The sequence below is a fragment of the Rana temporaria genome, chromosome 4, assembly GCF_905171775.1.
Source record: "Rana temporaria chromosome 4, aRanTem1.1, whole genome shotgun sequence".
NCBI lineage: Eukaryota > Metazoa > Chordata > Amphibia > Anura > Ranidae > Rana > Rana temporaria.
The window spans coordinates 289,636,977-289,649,974 of record NC_053492.1 but is presented as its reverse complement, the minus strand read 5'-3'; the positions used below and the strand labels follow the sequence as shown (position 1 = coordinate 289,649,974).

General features: G+C 43.7%; 1 long non-coding RNA gene across 1 annotated transcript; it reads right to left on the bottom strand.

Annotated features, from left to right (window-relative positions):
- Positions 1–395: 395 nt before the first annotated feature.
- On the bottom strand, positions 396–10,903 carry LOC120935391. Its single transcript, XR_005748454.1, has 2 exons — positions 10,610–10,903; positions 396–1,407 (listed from the first exon to the last, which is right to left on the bottom strand). It is a non-coding gene; the product is annotated as an uncharacterized LOC120935391 (long non-coding RNA).
- Positions 10,904–12,998: the final 2,095 nt, after the last annotated feature.

The following is a 12,998-nucleotide window of genomic DNA, read 5'->3' as shown; positions in this document are numbered from 1 at the left end:
GACCCTAGCGGCCAACGTAATATTGCACACAATTCTACGCCGCCTCATTCAAGTTACGTCGGCAGAGGAAGCCTATTTTTTTGGCGTATCTGCCTTTGAGAATGGGCGTAACGATACGCCGGCGCAGATTTGAAAGCTACCTGAATCTACCCCTATGATTTTAGTAATGAACTTACCTTTAATAACTGTATTCTATTCCATCCCATAGCAGGAGGTCGTGTGCCACATCAGAGGGCTCTGCGGGCCACATGTGGCCCCCCGGGCCACTGGTTGGGCACCCCTGTTGTACACACATATATTTATTATATAACTTTTATGTGCAGGTGTTTGAATTGATATTGAAGCATTACCATTGGGATCTATTCATTCCATGTTCTTCTTTGGATGAGTCACTATTGTTTTTTTTTTTCTTTTTGTATCATAGAAGTAAATAGATAATACGGTATGTGCTTTCTGCCAGGTACTGCACAAACAACTCCCACACTTCAGGTAATTGCTGCTTTTTTATTACCTTTTGCCATTATGAAATTACTGTGTGAGGCTTCTTTGCTCTAATGATGGGCTCAGTCAAGATCACAGTTTGTCCCGATACATCCTTACCATACCGGTCATGAAAATACTGTACGGATGAAAAAAAATTCAGACAGGCAAGAGTTCAATGACAAATTGGCTGCTTTACAGACATATTACTGCTCAAAAGGCTGTGTGATAATTGCAAAAAACGTCTACACATCTATTAAGAAAAATATGATGTCCTCCTTGGAATGAATCTGAACTATATAATAGGCTTATTTTCTTCATAGCTCCGACGCACCACTCCTGTTATATGATTGCACATGGACAGTTCTGAGCAGCATAACTGCAGAAGAAGGAGATTTGGATGACTAGAGCATATTCTGTTCCACAGGCAACGCCAGTAGCCATGAGTAAATCGGCCAGTGACGTATTTTAGATAGCTCCAGCTTTAAAGTCTCAGGTGAAAAGCCTTTCTCCAGGAAACACATTTTAATTGCCAAGCGCCATTTTCTTTCCCCTCGAAGCTGTGCTTAGTCTTTCTTAGCTTCTTCCTTTTTCGCAAGGAGTGTCAGAAAATTCACATTACGGGGTTGATTTACTAAAGGAGTAATGTTCACTTTTGGTGAAGTAAACCTATGTTTAATTTAAACACCCAAGCTCATGTAGGAAGGAATAAAAAAAAATAGACTTTTCCTACATGTTTAAAGCAAACAAGGATTAACCTTATTAATAGTTAAAATGACTCCTCATATGTGCTGCTATTAGATGTTTAGATGTATTAGGAAGTCTTCTTCGTCTGCTGGCCTTTGGATGCTTTTAATTGCCTGTATTGAAGGTAAGAGTCTTGCAGTGCCTCTCTGGGGTTTCGGGCTCGAGCCAGTTCTTCATTTACTGGGGATAAAGGAAAGCACTGTTATTAGCAATATAAATCAATAAGAGCTTTACTAGCTAACACATATTAATCATCACCAGATAATTAGATGGCCACTGTGTGGCTGTTCATTAGGGCTGACCGTGCTGGGATATCCAATACATTGGCAAGAAGTATAAAGCGGCTAAACTAAAGTGTTCTGTAGTGCAGTCAGTACCGAATGTCTATTCATCATATGATCATGAGTTATAGTACAAGGGATTCCCCAGTCACTACATTCAAGTACACATAATCCTAAAGTGTCTATCAGGGCCCGTACACACGACGCAGAATTCAGCCAGAAACTCGATGGGAGCCGTATTCTGCCGAGAAACCCGGTCGTGTGTACACTTTTGGCCGAGGAAACCGACGAGGAACTCGTCGAGCCAAATAGAGAACATGTTCTCTATTTCCTCGTTAGTCAATAGGGAAACTTGGCTCGCCGAGATCCTCGGCGGCTTCACAAGGAACTCGACGAGCAAAACGATGTGTTTTGCTCGTCGAGTTTCTCGGACGTGTGTACAGGGCCTTACAGTGGTGGCTACATTCATAATTTTCTGAATCAACTACAGTAAATCTTGGATTGCGAGCATAATTCGTTCTGGAAGCAAGCTTGTGATCCAAAGCACTTGTATATCAAAGCAAATTTTCCCATAAGAAATAATGGAAACTCAAATAATTCGTTCCACAACCATTTATTCATAAGTCCTTCAGTCTATAGTCCATATAAAATAATTATAGCAATGTGATAAGTTGTGTAACCATAAAATGTCCATCCACAAAGGGGAGTAGAAGCAAAATCCAGCAGGATCTACAGAGTATAAAAGAGAAGAGAGGAGCCTCTAAGTGTAGCAATATGGTTACACTTAATGATGGTATAACATTTAGCAACTCACATGGTTGATTAAAAGAGGCACATCTAAGTATGCAGGCACCCGAGGTAAAGCTGTCCACATAGACCATCCCCCGCACTGCCGGCTCTCACCGCTGTCAGACTGCAATCGTGATCGGGAAGACTACTCTGCAGTAGAGAGATCTGAAAGTGAGGCTTGAACCGCTCGTGGAGCGCAGAGAGGAAGGTATGACATCAATGGTGGTACGGAGGATGGTCTTTGTGGACAGCTTTACCCTGGATACTTGCATACTTAGATGTGCCTGTTTTAATCATCAACCATGTGAGTTTCTAAATGTTGTACCTTCATTAAATATAACCATATTACTACACTTAGAGGCACCTCTCTTCTATTTTATACCCAGTTGTGACATGACGCTGCTAGTATATCAAGTCAAAAGTTATTTAAAAAATGTTGCTTATCTTGCAAAACGCTCTCAAACCAAGGTTTTATTTTATTTGTAGGATGATGTGTTTGTACATCCCCCCCAAAAATATAAAAGTCATCAGCCACAAATACTGTAGCTGCTAACTTTTACTATAAGGACACTTACATGTCCAGGGATAAAGTGATGTCCTCCCCCGAACCGATTCCTTAATTGGCTTTGGGTGCAGGTCGTTGGCATCTCTATTAAGGGAAACAGGATGTAAAGCCTTGCGACTTCAAAGCCTGCGATGTGTCCCAGAAGACTTGTAGGGAAGCAAGGGGGGCAAAAGTTGGACAGACGCGTTCTATGATCAGTAACATAACCTCCTGCAGCACTGAATGCCTGAAACACACTGGATGCAGGGCAGCCTAACAACTCAATAGCACACAGAGTAAGTTTTGGCCAGTGGCGGTGCATCCATAGTGGGCGCAGGAACGCCGCCCCCTCTCTCCACTCACTCAACAATACATAGATTCATGCATTGCAAACACACTTGAGGTCGCACATAACATCAGCGCCCCCTGTGGTTAACTCCCAAACTGCAATTGTCATTTTCACAATAAACAATGCATTTTAAATGCATTTTTTGCTGTGAAAATGACAATGGTCCCAAAAATGTGTCAAAATTGTCCGAAGTGTCCGCCATAATGTCGCAGTCACGAAAAAAATTGCTGATCGCCGCCATTAGTAGTAAATTTTTTTTTTATAAAAATGCAATAAGACTATTCCCTATTTTGTAAACGCTATAAATTTTGCGCAAACCAGTCAATAAATGCTTATTGCGATTTTTTTATCAAAAATAGGTAGAAGAATACGTATCGGCCTAAACTGAGGAAAAAAATATATTTTTTTATATATTTTTGGGGGATATTTATTATAGCAAAAAGTAAAAAATATTGAATTTTTTTCTAAATTGTCGCTCTATTTTTGTTTTTAGCGCAAAAAATAAATACCGCAGAGGTGATCAAATACCACCAAAAGAAAGCTCTATTTGTGGGGAAAAAAGGACGCCAATTTTGTTTGGGAGCCACGTCTCACGACCGCGCAATCGTCAGTTAAAGCGACGCAGTGCTGAATCGCAAAAAGGGGCCTGGTCTTTAAGCTGCATTTTGGTCCGGGTCTTAAGTGGTTAATGCCATAACCTACCACCAAAGAACACCCCAAAATACATTTTCCTGCTCCTGACAATTACAATAACGCATGTGTGTGTGTTATTTATTGTCTGTACCCGTAGTACAGCCCAGAAACAATATTGAGCATTTTGCATTTTCTTCTTGTCTTACCTAAAACAGACTGAGGCTGACGCTAAAACTAACTAAAAAAATAAAAATAAAAATCCCAAAATATACTCACCCTGACCTTTGACTCTTACTTGACCCAAACACTAAACCTCGCACTGACCTAGATTAAACATTGATCTAGGTATTTTTTTTTTTTTATTTATTATTATTCTCCCTTCAAGGAGATGTATACAATACTGTGGGTGTTATTTACAAAAGGCAAATCCACTTTGCACAACAAGTGCAAACTACAAGTGCAAAGTGTACCTGAAATTGCACTTGGAAGTGCAGTCGCTGTAAATCTGAGGGGTACATCTGAAATGAGGGGAAGCTCTGCTGATTTTATCATCCAATCATGTGCAAGCTTAAATGCTGTTTTTTATTTTCCTTGCATGTCCCCCTCAGATCTACAGTGACTGCATTTCCATGTGCACTTTGCACTTGTAGTTTGCACTTGTAGTGCAAAGTGGATTTGCCTTTCGTAAATAACCCCCAATGTGTCTTTCCTCTCTATTTATAGAGAGAAAAACACAGGGGCAGGCTTCACAGTGACTGATTACTGCGGTAGCCAATCAGGTGCTCCGGGTGTTCCGGGTCCCGATCGTTAGTACGGGAGCACAAACACATGTAGCACACTGTTCAGGCAAATCAGTTAAGCAATTGACAGCTGTGGGTGCTCACCTCGACTCGCCACCATGGATGCAATATAGGAAAGACAGGAAATGGTGGCACACCACAGACATAGTCAAAGTTCTTTGAAGATATTTATTGATAACCATTATGAGTAAGCTCCAGCGACTCAAGCGAAACGCGTAAAGGTATCTTGTGTAATTGTCTGGCTGGATGATCAATAAATATCTTCACAGAACTTTGACTACGTCTGTGCTGTGCCACCATTTCCTGTTTGTACAGGACCCGGGGCTCTCAGTGAGACCTTGGTCTCTGTGCTTGGAGCACACTGAACGTCAATCTCTAAGCACAAAGACAGATACGCATATATATGGCCCCATGGCAAAAAGCCCAGTCCACGAGGCCGCATATATATGTTCTGTTATGTTTTTATTTATGTTTTGGATAGAGTGGGAAGAGATACACTATTTTTTTTTTTCACCTGTGTTTTCCTCTCCCTTCCTGTCCCTGTGATGCTCATGCAAGAAATGAGGGTAGTGGTAGTCAAAGGGAAAAGAAAGAGCAAACAGCATTTCAGTCATTATCATAACCACTCTACAAAAAAATGCCCTTTCTCTATTTCCCCCCCATTGGAGAGATTTCCCTATTACCTCCTGTTCTGAAAAAAAGTCAGTGGAATTCTCCCCAGTAGGGAAACAATATGCTATAAACCTGACAGAGGCTTGATTCCCTGCCCCATTTTATCCCAAAAAGAACAATCTCAGCTTGTGATTGGACAGTAAAAGAGCAAGAGTAAGTCTTATCATGCCATCTTTCTGTTCTCTGCTCCTGTCAGCATGTTCCTTGTTGACAAGGGACTGCCTGCAAGTACTGCCCCCACTCTTCCTGTCTGATGCCTCGTACACACGGACAGTTTTCCTGTCGGAAAAACTGCCATGACAGCTTTTGGCCAGGAAAAGTGGCCGTGTGTATGCTCCATGGCGGTTTTCAAGACAAGAAAACCGCCAGGAATCGCGGCAGGAAAAATGAACATGTTCTCTTTTTTCCTGCCGCGATTCTCAGCGGTCTTTTTCCCGGCAGTTTCCCTGTGGGAAACACTGTGGTGGAGCATACACACGGCCCAGATTCCCGGCCAAAGCTCTCACCGCAGTTTTTCCAATGGGAAAACCTCTGGTGTGTACACGGGGAAAGTGACTGAGCAGGTTCTCGGTTTTCCCCCCGGGATTCCCGGCACACTTTTTATCGCCAGAAATCCCAATCGTATGTACGGGGCATGAGGCCCCTTTCACACTGAGGAGTTTTCAGGCGGTTTAGCACTAAAAGTAGCACCTGAAAAACTCCTGCCCTGCAGTCTCAATGTGAAGGTACGTGGGCTTTTACATTGAGGCGATGCGCTGGTGGGACCAGGGCTGTCTTAATGAGAGGGCACACCTGGGCACTGCCCAGGGGCCCCAGCTGCATGGGGGCCCCTGCACTTTCCCCAAAGCAGCTGGTTCTTTAGCCCACTCTGCCCCGAAATTGGGGGCCCCATGATGGCACTGAGAGTGATAGATACACAGGGGAGGCAGTCTGCCTCCTACCTACTTGATGTCTGTTTACCTGCACTGTCATCACTGTAGGGGCCCCAGAGCATTACTTTGCCAAGGGGCCCATGATGCTATTAAGACGGTCCTGGGTGGGACCACTCGGAAAGTCCTGCCAGCAGCATCTTTGGAGCGGTCAGAGGAGCTCTGCAGAGGCGCATTGCCGGTGGTATTAACCCTTGTTCGGCCGCTAGCGGGGGTTAAAACCGCACCGCTAGCAGCCGAACACCGCCGCAATTCTGTGGCAATTCCGACGGTATAGCGGCGCTATACCGCCACCGCACCTCCCACCCCCGTGTGAAAGGGGCCTAAGTGTTGTTGTACAGGGGATTACAGGATGCTGAAATCACACCAAAATTAGGAGTTTGCACTAATGTAAGCACATTTATTTTTTTTGTTTTTGTTTTTTAATAAAGATACTTTTAAGAAAGCCATCTCATTGGGTAACATCATAATCTGGGATCAGAGGCCTTGTAATATGTTTCTTGTTTTACCTGTATGCATTCATTGATGCTGTGTTCTATGGCTGTCGAAGTGTGTCCTTTTTTTGACAATGCTGTATGAACATGCTACACCATGAGGAATATTTATTGCTATTTATAGAGGGATCTGAGACAGTTGTAACAGCAGGAATTGTTCTTTAGGCAGATCTAGGTGTTATCAGGATTAAAGTGTTAGCTTGTGAACCTGAGTATTTTCGCTGAGACCTTGTTGCTTGACAGGCCGCGTCATTCAAAGTCAGTGTGGTTCCTAAGGTGTTCCTGGTGGTGTCTGCTCACTCTCATTTCAGTAACTTTGCAATGTTGAATATATTACCGAAGGGCATTGTGAACTTTTTTCTACTAAAGCACAGCACTTTCTGTTTTTATATTTTTGGATGTAAAAATTCATAAAACACAGTTAGGGAAGACGCAACATTTTTTAGGTTGCCTTATAATGAGATCCCTTGTAATAGTTGCAGCTGAGTGATTTTTGTTTAGCAAAATGTTCTAGGCACTTTTTATATAATTTGTTGTCTATTTAAGGTCAAGATTGAAGCATCCGGAACAGGGCCGGCCTTAGGTGTTCAGGCGCCCTGTGCGAGCTAACCCTGTGGCGCCCCCCCCCCCCCCCCAGACCGCTACACAATATACTACCCACAGACCACTACACAATACACACTGACACTACAGCATTGGTGCATTTTACTATAGGAGGCATTAGTGGACTACAATGCCCAGCATTTTAGTCCCACCAATGCCTCCTATAGTAAAATGCTGGGCCTTGTAGTCCACCAATGCCTCCTATAGTAAAATGCTGGGCCTTGTAGTCCACCAATGCCTCCTATAGTAAAAGCCACAGCATTTTACTGTAGGAGGCATTGGTGGGACCAAAAGGTCCAGCATTTTACTATAGGAGGCATTGGTGAACTACAAGGCCCAGCATTTTACTATAGGAGGCATAACACATTACACTCTGACTTTCTGGCTGCTCCCTCCCTCGTCCCAGACCAATACCCACTTCCCCGGGCCAGCAGCAAAAACTCACGAGGGAGACGAGTCTCTCACCTGTCACACTGCATGCCCGGGCCGCCCCGATGGGGACATGTTCATGGATCTATTCCGCTGGAGAGCCTGAGGAGGCGGAGGCGGAGAAGACGGCGAGCGTACAGTCGTACACAGTTAGCAGCGAAGGCCAGCCCCGCTCCCCGCGATTGAGGATAGGCCAGGCCAGCCCCGCCCGCCGCACATGACCACTTGACCCAATCACAGGGCGCCAGGGGCTGGTGGGAGAGAGGAGGAGGTGAGAGGGGGTGAGGATGAGAGATAGAGGGGGGATTAGAGAAAGAGTGGTGGGTGGGAGAGAGGAGGTGAGCGAGGGGCTAAGTGACAGAGTGAGAGTAAAGAAGGGGGTAAGCTGACACAGAGGAGGGGGGGTGACACAGAGGAGAGGGGGTTAGCTGACACAGAGGAAGGGGGGTAAGCTGACACAGAGGAGGGGGGGTGACCTGACACAGAGGGGGGGGGGTAAGCTGACACAGAGGAGGGGGGTGACACAGAGGAGGGGGGTAAGCTGACACAGAGGAGGGGGGTAGGGTGACACAGAGGAAGAGGGGGGGTGACACAGAGGAAAAGGGGGGTGACACAGAGGAGGGGGGGGGTGACCTGACACAGAGGAGGGGGGGTGACCTGACACAGAGGAGGGGGTGACAGAGAGGAGGGGGGGTGATACAGAGGAGGGGGGTGATCTGATACAGAGGAGGGGGGGTAAGCTGACCGAGCAGATGAGCCCACAGGAGACACAAATCGGGAAGCAGGACTCTGGGAGCAAGCAGGCACAATTATCGAATCCACAGACAGTGCATGCGTCGACTTGATTCTGAGCATGCGCGGGTTTTTATCCGATGCTTTTGCATACAACGATCGGTTTTGACCTATCGGTTAGGTGTCCATCGGTTCAATTTTAAAGCAAGTTCTCATTTTTTTGACCGAAGGTTAACTGACCGGTCGGTTTGGACCGATGAAAACGGTCCTTCAGTCCGTTTTCATCGGTTTTGACCAATCATGTGTACGCGGCCTAATGTGTGCGTGTGTGGTAGTGACATCATTGCAGCTCGGCCAATCAGACGGCTGGAGCACGCGAACCTGGAAGGAAGACTGGGTGAAGATGGAAGCTCTGTCAGCGGTGGGCTTCATTCTAAGGTAAGTATTTCTTAATGTGCTAGTACGCAATGCACACTAGCACATTATACCATTGTCTTGCAGGGTTTTTTTTTCGGTTTATTATTGCTTTAAATATCTTCTATGGTTCAGTGACTTGAGAAAGTATTGAAACCAGAGATAACCAGGCGTTAACAGAAGGAAGTCCTTTGTATGTTCTCATGACAACTATTCTTGAAAGCCTAATTTCAGCCATAAGGCCCCTTTCAGACGTGCGGACCGTATGTCCGCTTTTTCATCCATCCGTTTGCGGATGAAAACGGGACATGCATTGGTCCCTATGTGATTACGGGTGTCAGCGGATAATCATCCGCCTCCGCAAAGATCCGATTTTGCAGACGGAAGAATGTCCTATTTTTTCTTCCGTCTGCGGATCGGATCAGATGAACACGAACACACGGTCCGTGTTCATCCGATCCCCCCATAGGGGAGAGCGGAGAAAAGGCAGGGCGGTCCCTGCACAGTGTCATCCGACGGCTCAGCGGGGATATACGGAGCGTTACCCGCTGAGCTTTCGGACACACGGAGGCGGATCATTACTCATCCGCCCCGTGTGAAAGGGCCCTAACAGTTTTTTATAATTGTTGAGACACAGGGAGTGATCAAAATCTTTCCAATGGGGGTACATGCAGTAATAGAGTGTTCCCCAGTAGAGTGGGGAATGGTTAAAGTTTAACTAAAGGTATTTTCTTTTTCTTTTTGAGGAGTTATAACCTCTGTCAGTTTATATTCCATCCCAAAAGAGAGATTTTCCTTCACTTCCTGTCCCATAGCCACAACAGAAAGTACCGTATTTATCGGCGTATAACACACACAGGCGTATAACACGGAAGGGAAGTTTCAGGGAAAAAACTTCCCAAAGCCCCCTGCGTAAACCACGCAGGCACAGTTTACCCTCTATTTTCAGGGTAAAAAAGTGAGTGTTATACGCCAAAAAATACAGTAAGTGGAAATCCCTACAAAGTGAGGGAATCTCGGGTGGCACCAGGGTCACCAGAACTAGTTTCCACATTGGAAGATTTCCCCTCTATTACTGTTCTGGTGTCAACCCATAATTTGGGATTTTCTTTTACTTCCATATTTGATGATAATGATTAACAGATAGAGAGGGTAAATCTCCCTAACAGGGGCACAGAAAGCAATACAAACTGACAGGTGTTCTAATCCCGCTCCACTCTATCCAAAAGATGTTGTGCACCTTCTGTCATGATGGCCATAAGAAGTCAGGGCATAGATATATATATATATATATATATATATATATATATATATATATATATATATATATATATATAAATATAAAAAAAAAAACAATAAAAAAACTAATTGAGTTTGCCAACTTTGTCCAAAACTAAAAAAAAAATTGTCTGGAATTATGTTTCAAGCAGTTATATATTTTACGGTCCAAAACACATACCATATTTATCGGCGTAAAACACGCACAGGTGTATAACACGCACCCTAACTTTTAGAGGGAAGTTTCAGGGAAAAAAACTTTCCACAGCCCCCTGCATATAACACGCAGGCACAGTTTACCCTCTATTTTCAGGGTAAAAAAAGTGAGCGTTATACGCCAATAAATACAGTATATCTTCGCACACACACACACACACACACACACACACACACACACACACACACACACACACAACGTTGCCATTTAGCACGTACCTTCCTCAAGTTTTATCCTGAGATATGAAATAAGACTTAACAGCAACAATGTCACAGGCAGGAAAATTCCTCCAAATATGTAAGCACCAGGCAGCTCCCTGACAAATACAGATATTATGTGTCCCATCTTCAAGGGGCTTCCGTTGGTTTGTAACTCCAAATTGTCAACAAATCATACACAGTCCTTTCTATTGTCTGTTATGAGATTTGCTCACTACGCTGCGGTGTCTGGCTTTTAAATCGGCCTTTGGTCCCACAACTGAAGCCTTGTGTTAGGACTTTGAACTATTTGCTCAGTCCTGTGATTTGTAAGAGGATTGAAGTAAGGTTGTAAAATAACTGCTCTGATTATCTCAAGCAGTTTAAAAATGTTTACTTCACAGACCATCAGATTTGTCCAGGGTCAGTATATGTTTAATTACTAACTTTCTGTAACACTAATTAGCACACTAGCTTTGTGTACAACCTTTCCCAACCTTTTGTTTTGTCTAATTGGACAATCTTCTGTTCTCTCTCTTTCTCTCTCTCAATATTTGTATTTTATTTTTTGCATCAGAAGCAAATGAAACATCAGTTTTTGTAAAACTAGCTACTGAAAATGTCTGTGACCAGCTATAATCATTCTCAAATGATTGTTTTCTATATAGTAGGGCTGTTACTGATTCAAATTTTCGTGTTCGATTAATCGTTTTTTTTATCGATTAATCGACTAATTTCGATTAATTATAAAGCATATACAGATCCAAATACTTTTCGCTTATCTCCTTGCATTTCAACTCTGCATTAGTCAGTGGTAAATGTGGTATACACTATATACAATCACCCAACACTAATTTGTTTCCACAATCTTCACAGTTCACACAAATACATTTTAAATTCAAACTGTAGCACTGACATAAGTAATTTTTTCTTATTAAACTTTAAGAAAAACATAGAACGTTAGTTTAACTTTAATTATAAAACGTATCTAGTATATTGACTGTCAGTCACTTTATAGTAGGCAAGTAGGCATCACTTTAGCTAGTCACGCAGACATACCAGAGTGTTTACATTTTCTGGAAGCAGATATGATCGCATTTTATTGACAATATACCCTGAATAACTGAACAGTCTTTCACATGGAACAGATGTTGCCGATACACAAAGAATTGTCTGCACAAAACTGCTTAGGACAGGAAAACAATGATTATTTTTGCCCCCTTCCCCTGATGGAGCCTGATGCATCCTCCTGCTCCACAGATGCAAAGGTACCTCAATACAATGGGTGCAGTTTGCTCGCATCCAGCAGGGTAAGTCCCACTGTCCAGGCTGTCCGGTGACGTCAAGAATTTTGATCGATCAAAAAAATGGAAGATTAATCGAGGAATTAATCTTTAATTTCCCCAGCCCTACTATATAGTAATACATTACCAAGTTACTGTGAGAGAAATTTCAAATAGAAGTATGGCCAAAGCTCCTTTGTTCATACTTTTTTTTCGTGTGGGTCACAGGAGTGCACTCGTTTGTGCTGTCCTGTGACTCAGAATCAGCCAACAGCGGGCTAAAGCCTGCTGTCAGCTGGCATTACAAAGATGCTCCAGACTCTGAATGTATCCTTTAGCCTAGGTTCACACTGCTGCGAATTCAAAATCGCGATTTTGCCGCGATTTTGCCGCGATTTTGCCGCGATTTGCCGCGATTTCGGCCGCAATTTAATGTAAATCGCGGCCCGAAATCGCAAAAAGTAGTACAGGAACTATTTTTTGAAATCGCAGATGCGGCGTCGCACTGATTAGGACAGTGCCATTGCCGACAATTGCCGCCGATTTGAGATGCGATTTGACATGTCAAATCGCATCTCAAATCGTTCCAAATCGTACCCAGTGTGAACCAGGGCTCAATAATATCAGCATCCTCCCAGATGTCTTATGCCCTGTACACACGATCAGAATTTCCGATGGGGTAAAATCCAATGGAATTTTCTGTCGGAATTCTGTTCAAGTTGTCTTGCATACACACTGTCAGACCAAATTCCGACCGTCCAAAACGCGGTGACGTAAAACACTACGACGAGCCGAGAAAAATTAAGTTCAATGTTTCCATGCATGCGTCGACTTGATTCTGATCAGGCATGTTTTTTTCTCCGTCGGAGTTCCACACAGACGATCGGTATTTCTGATAGGATTTTTTTCCATCGAAAAAAAATAAAACATGTTCTGTTTCTAAACTCCGAGGGAAAAAAGTCAGGTCGGAATATCCGATGAAAAAATTCCGTCTGACTTTTTTCATCAGAAATTCCAGTCGTGTGTACAAGGCATTACAGGGAGCTGCTCAGCTCCAGTGAGTGCTGGAGAGGCAGTGCAGGGAGCAATTGTAGGTAGGAGCAGTTTATTCTGCTGGCTACTGGACA